This window comes from Parasteatoda tepidariorum, chromosome X2 (genome assembly GCF_043381705.1).
Source record: "Parasteatoda tepidariorum isolate YZ-2023 chromosome X2, CAS_Ptep_4.0, whole genome shotgun sequence".
Taxonomy (NCBI): domain Eukaryota; kingdom Metazoa; phylum Arthropoda; class Arachnida; order Araneae; family Theridiidae; genus Parasteatoda; species Parasteatoda tepidariorum.
The window spans coordinates 7712529-7718902 of NC_092215.1; positions in this window are offsets into that span (position 1 = coordinate 7712529).

Consider the following 6374-nt stretch of genomic DNA (forward strand, 5'->3'; position numbering starts at 1 on the left):
CCGAAAGATTGAGGAATTCCGTGAAAATTTCGTCGGATTATAAGTTTTTGATTAGCAAAAGTTGGAGGACCAATCGTATTGAGAAAGGCGGAATCTTGCGATATTCCCAGAAAAATTACACGCCCTGCTCCTAATTTGAAGACCCAGAAAGATTATACCAAAAAACCGGAATTCCAAGATACACTAAATTACGAACGCCATACACACACTAAATTACAAAATAAAAAGATTTAAACAATATTTTATGTTTAAAAAAAAAAGTTGAGTTAAGAGGGGAGTTTCAAAAATTAGCCATACTGTACAAAATGTAAGCAATATTATCTGCTTCAGGTAAACTGATAAAAGTTTGCCATTAATTAAGTCTAGAGAGAAAAAAAATGAACTGGGGTACATTAGAGATAACCTCTAAAAGGATAACCTAAACTTAAAAAAACAAATTAGCAAGTGGATTTTAAATAATAAGCAAATTTAGACTAAATTATAAAGAAAAGAAGAATATATATTATAATAATATATCTTATAATATGTAAAGAAAGAATAATATAATTACCCAAAATGAGTAATTCGGTTTTCGAGAAGTATTCTTAATTGTTCCTTAATATCAGTAAAAATATCTTTCTCTTGAACAGTCACAGTTACAATATCCGTCTGGCCTTAGGTAGAAAATAACTTTTACTTTTTCAGAATATTATTTTTGTAAAGCACATATAATATTTTAATAAAATTAGTATACTAAATTATTTATAATATACATATACTTGTTCTTAGCATTGATACAATCTTTATAATAAGCTATGAAGTTTATTTAAAAAATGGTTTTAACTAGTTTCTTACGTTTCAATTAAAAATTAATTTAAAAAAATATTGTTTCATATAAATTTTTATCAAGTATCATTTATATAAAGTAAATGATACATAAAAAAATTTGATTATTAGAAATGATTAAAACAAGAATACAGTTTGAATAAAAAAAAGTTTCGGATCTTTTTTAGTATGTAATTTATGCATTCCCATCACACTGCTTCATACTATTTAAGCTTTTCAAAATAATTTAGGTATGTTTTGACATTAGACACTGAACAAACCATCCAAATGTAATGCATAAGTAGAAAAACTAACTTTTATAATAAAGAATGTTTTTTATTTTTATGTGAAGTATTGAATGATAATGCAAAATTTAAATTAAATTGAAAATTATACTAATATGAATGTAAATTATTTATCTTTCTTGAGATGATTTTCTATTTTTACCACCTATTTCTAAACCAATTTTCAATATTTAATAAATGAGCACAATAAAATTTAGTTGCAAAAAGAAGTTTAATTAGTTGAACCACTTTTCAAAGAAACTTAGTTAAACTTTTTGTAAAAAAATTGCCTTACTGTAAATTACACCGCAATTGTTTTCTACTACTAACTTATACTACTAAAACATTTTATTTTACAAAAATCTCAATAACTTTAAAAGCCACAATTGTTGTAAAAAATATGAAAGTTGTGGATATTTCAGTTCATTATTTGCTTTTAGTTAAATATAATCCAAGAAATAACTTTAATTAGTTCAGGATAATTTTGTATTTGTGAAAAAAATGCACTTTAAAATAAATTAACATTCAATTGTTTATAAAAATTTAAAAAAAAAAAAGTCATTACAAAAGTGGTTTAAAAAATGTATCAGGATCTTCAACAACTTATTATATGCTACTATTCTAATAAACCAATATAAAGTCTACATTTTTTAAAAACTCTAAGCAGATCCATGCTTTTATATCAAACAAATATATAATATCATTTAAGTTAAATTTATTATGTAAAAATTATCACAAGATTAAGAAAATAACCAATCATTTCCAAAATATGTAAGCATTAACTATAGAAGAAAACTTTTTCCAGGTGTAACTTTTAACATTAATACTTTAAGAAATTTAAATTATGCAATAATAAGATTAACAATAAATGATCAAGTGTGATAAAGCAGTGCACCGTATTAGGTATTAGCTACTGACAAATATATTTTTACAACAATGACATTAATCACAAAACAATAGTTCTAAGTCATACATAACAATATACAAAAAATCTCACTTTGGAAAAGGAAAAATTAAGCACTTTTTAAAAACACCCAATGAAAAAAGCACCTTTAAGGGCTTTTAAAAAACGAATATCGAAAATAAGCACCTTTAAGCATTTTTTTAAAAACGCTATGCACCATGTTGTAATATTAAAGAAAGGCACATGCATAAGTTTAATAAATTGGAACAAGATTATAGCTAAACAAGATGTATGGTCTAAATATTTTGCATGATATTTTTTTAGTAAACATCTATATTTTCATTGAATTGATACAGATGCTAATATAACATATACATGAAACAGACTGTAAATTATATACTATATAGCAAGAATTTGATATCACTCATTACTTTGGGGGGAATAAAACAAATGCAAGTTTGAACATAACATACACAAAAAAATGCAAATGATTATATTAATAAATAAAGTGAATAGATATTTTTTGTTTTAGTTTTCCTTTTGTTTTTCAAAACTCACATTTGAAAAATATTACAACTAAATAATAATCTCCTAAATTATTCATAAATTGAAAAGCAAATAATTAGACAATAGCAAGTTCTTTCAAATCTGAATCAGTCTAAACATACTATTATTTTCAAACGAGAATAGATAAAAAAAATGAGTTTGATGTAATTTTCTTAATGAGATATGACTGCATTGGTGATATTTAGACAACATTCCTATCTAATTGTCAAAATTTACATGAAATCTTCATGAAACATTTAATGAAGTGAATTAGAATTAATGAAACTGAATTAATGAATAATGTATATTACATTAAATAATTGATAAAGTTTGCGTGATTGTATTGTTATTAAAATATAAATACTATTTTCTAATATGTTAGACCCAATTTTAGGTTATAGGAAATGTATAAAATTAAATAAAATATCAAAATATATCCATTTAACATATCTGTTTCAATTTTAATAGCAAATTATCTACAAATTGTTACTTCAGAATATCAGTAATGTATTTTGAACATAATAAAATCTATTGTAGAACAATATTTTACTGATAACTAAGACTTAACAAGATTTATTTTCTTTCAAATATCTCCATAGAATGTGAAGCGTGATTATTAAAATTTTGTGAGCATGCGTAATTTTCACTGAGTATAATTTTTTTAATCGCATTTATACGAATCTAATTTACATATATACTATATGTAAATCAAAATTATAAGAAAGGTGAAGTAAGTCTCGAAGATAGCGTAAATTACGTAGCGCAATGTGTGATTTGCAAATTGAAACTGAATTGCGGTGTATGTTTCTTAAATCAGAACAATATGAATAGCAAATTATACAAAACGTATGAACTATCAAGACGTAAATCACAATGTGTGATACATGCATCATAGCTAATAGTTTTTATATGAATAGGGATCATTATGATGCAAATTGAAATTACGTGTCAAAAAAAAATTATTCAAATTCGCATGACATAATAACATCTTAATGTGAAATTCATAAAAATAAATCGAATGAACTGGGCAGCTCACATTTTCAGAAGGAATGATGACTCAAATTTAAAGAAAATCCTATACACAAACCCCTAACGAACAGGAAAAGAGGTAGACCCAGGCTGAGATGGCTGTATTTTGTTGAGACTGATTTCCTTACTCTAAAGGAGAAAAACTGGCGAACAAGTGTCAAAAGTAGAGAGAAGTGGATTCGAATTCAAAGGAAGGCACTGGCCCACCCTGGGCTGTCTAGCCAGATATGATGATAAAAAAGAATCAAATTTTTGAAAAGGGAAAAAAATAACAATAGAAGTTGTGATTGCAGAAAAGCGATCCCAGGTTACCATTTGGCAAAATGTCTGTTGTCTAATTTATTTTTTTTTATACATTCTTTATTTTTATATTCACCTGTATAAGTATCGAAATCGATTCAGATTGAACTGTAGGTAAGAATTTCTGATTCTTAATATAAACAAAAATATAATTCAAATGATAAAATTCTCTTTTATTCACAACTCAAGAATTATCTATGGGATCTCTCTGGCCCTATATCTCAAATAAACTCACCAACTTAATGCACAACAAAATTAAATAATAGTAAGTGAGAAGATTAATTCTACAAAAATTATCAAACAATAGCAGTCGCCATAGCAATACAGAGACATGCACACTGTTTACTATTATTCTTGAACACAGTTGAAGAGTGTGATGATGTCCAAATAAGGTGCGCATGGCATCAAACCCAAAACAACACCCAATTTGCCAATGGGTAATAAAAGTTAACATTTTAGTTACGCTTTTTCTTATGAAAAAAAAACTTTAATGTAAAATAAGAACTTTTAAGAGTGCAAAATTATGCTCTATTAAGCACATTTAAGGTAAATATGAACCCCACAGGAAAAGGAAATTTAAATCAAGGAGAAATACAAAAAATTTCATGTTCTGCAAACTCCACAGTAGATAGAAAAATGAAACTTAAGATAGATGATGATTAAATTCATTCCTCGATACAGTAAATAGCTCTCTTTCATTTCATGAGGAATTCATTTGAAAGTCAAAATTGTCTATTTTTCTTCACATATTCAATCCACTTCTATGCCCAACCCATAGTCCTTCTTTACTAGAGCAAGAGGATTGTAATATCATGGGTTTAGGGAAATGTGAAATCTTTCTTTTGATTGAAATGGGGGGGGGGATTAAATTGTGAAATTAAAAAAAGTGAGATGAGGGACTAAACCTTAAAAACAGTGAATAAAAGTTACTATTTTTTAGATAGTGACATTAAGTGATAAAAGTGACTCATGCTTAGCCATGCAATATTTGATTGAAATTTTTAAACACATTAAATAAAAGTCGTATATTTGAATCTAATACTGTTCCTAGTCAATGCAGGTAAACAGTTACACAACCTTTGACTCAAGCAATAAGTAAAAGACATAGCACTTTCTGGAGTTTCTCAGTACTCACATTCAGGTCAGTTAACCATGACTTTAACAGGAAGAAAAAGAAATTTAAAGCCTTTTAGTAATAAAAATTGCAATCTGTGAAAGGCAGATAAAAATTTTAATTCAATAAATGTAACAGTGCACAAAAAAAAGACCACCCCCAAGAATAACTTTTGATCCAAAGAGTGCAGATGATATTTCATGAAACGAAATCAGATACAAAAACATATTATACAACATATTTCTTTTTTACATTCCAAATATGTAAAAAAGAAATGTATGTTTATTCAGAGAAAGTACGCTTTTGTGTCTGATTTCGTAGCTTAATTAATAGTTAGCACTATTTAATTAGCATATTTGAGGTCACCCCCAGGAACCAATAAGATTTACGCTTAGTTCGTGAAAATCCGATCATTAGAACGGAAGTTATTCAGGGTGATATATATATATTTTTTTTTACAGACTGTACGTTCATCGTACATACATTGTATTTCCAATAAATATATGTATGTACTTGAAATATATGCATGTACATACAATTTATGTATGTTCTTATAAACTACTTAGACAAAACTATAACTTGTTTTGGCATCAGGCCCAGAAATCTAGTTACAATTTAAGCAAAGTAGCTAGTCTGTTTGATAATTTTAATTCGATAAATTTTTTCTCATTGTTTCGAAACAATTGTAACTTGTACTGTCAATATGCACATAGAAGCAGTCACTCTAGTCAGAAAGCTGTTGGAATTCTGATTGGCGATAAGCTCCTTTCACAACGGTTAGGAAAACATTGAAATTTCTGTTGCCAGCAGTCACAGAATTCCAGTTAAAATTTACAATTTTAAATAGTCGAAATTTTTATGAATGTTAATTTCTATTTGGTGATAATATGATGATAAATCCTGCTTTTGCCAGTCAAGAAATAGTTGAAGCTTACATTTTTGTCAAGCATAAAATTACAATTAAAATTTTTATTCAGGTTGAAGTTATAAATTTTAACTGACAATAAAATTTAATTCGAAATATGACGATAAATTTTATTTAACATAGAGTTTTGGCTAAAATTGTTGAGTTTTAGCCAATTTGAAAGTGGTCTCAGTCTAAGTTTGATGATAAATTCAAAGTGTAGTACTCAGAAAAACATCAGATATTTGATATACTTGTATGAACAATGAGAACTTGTATTATCATTCAGAGCAGAACGGATGCAGTTGTATTTTAATAGATAATTAGCTCAATTTTTCTTTAAAATGATGATAAATTCTATTTTTAACGATCAGTAAATGATTGAAGCTTGTAATGTTATCCATCATAGAGTTTTTATTAAAATTGTAGAGTTCTAGGTAATTTTAAAGTGGAATTAGTGTTGAATGGCGATGAATTCTTTAAGTAGCA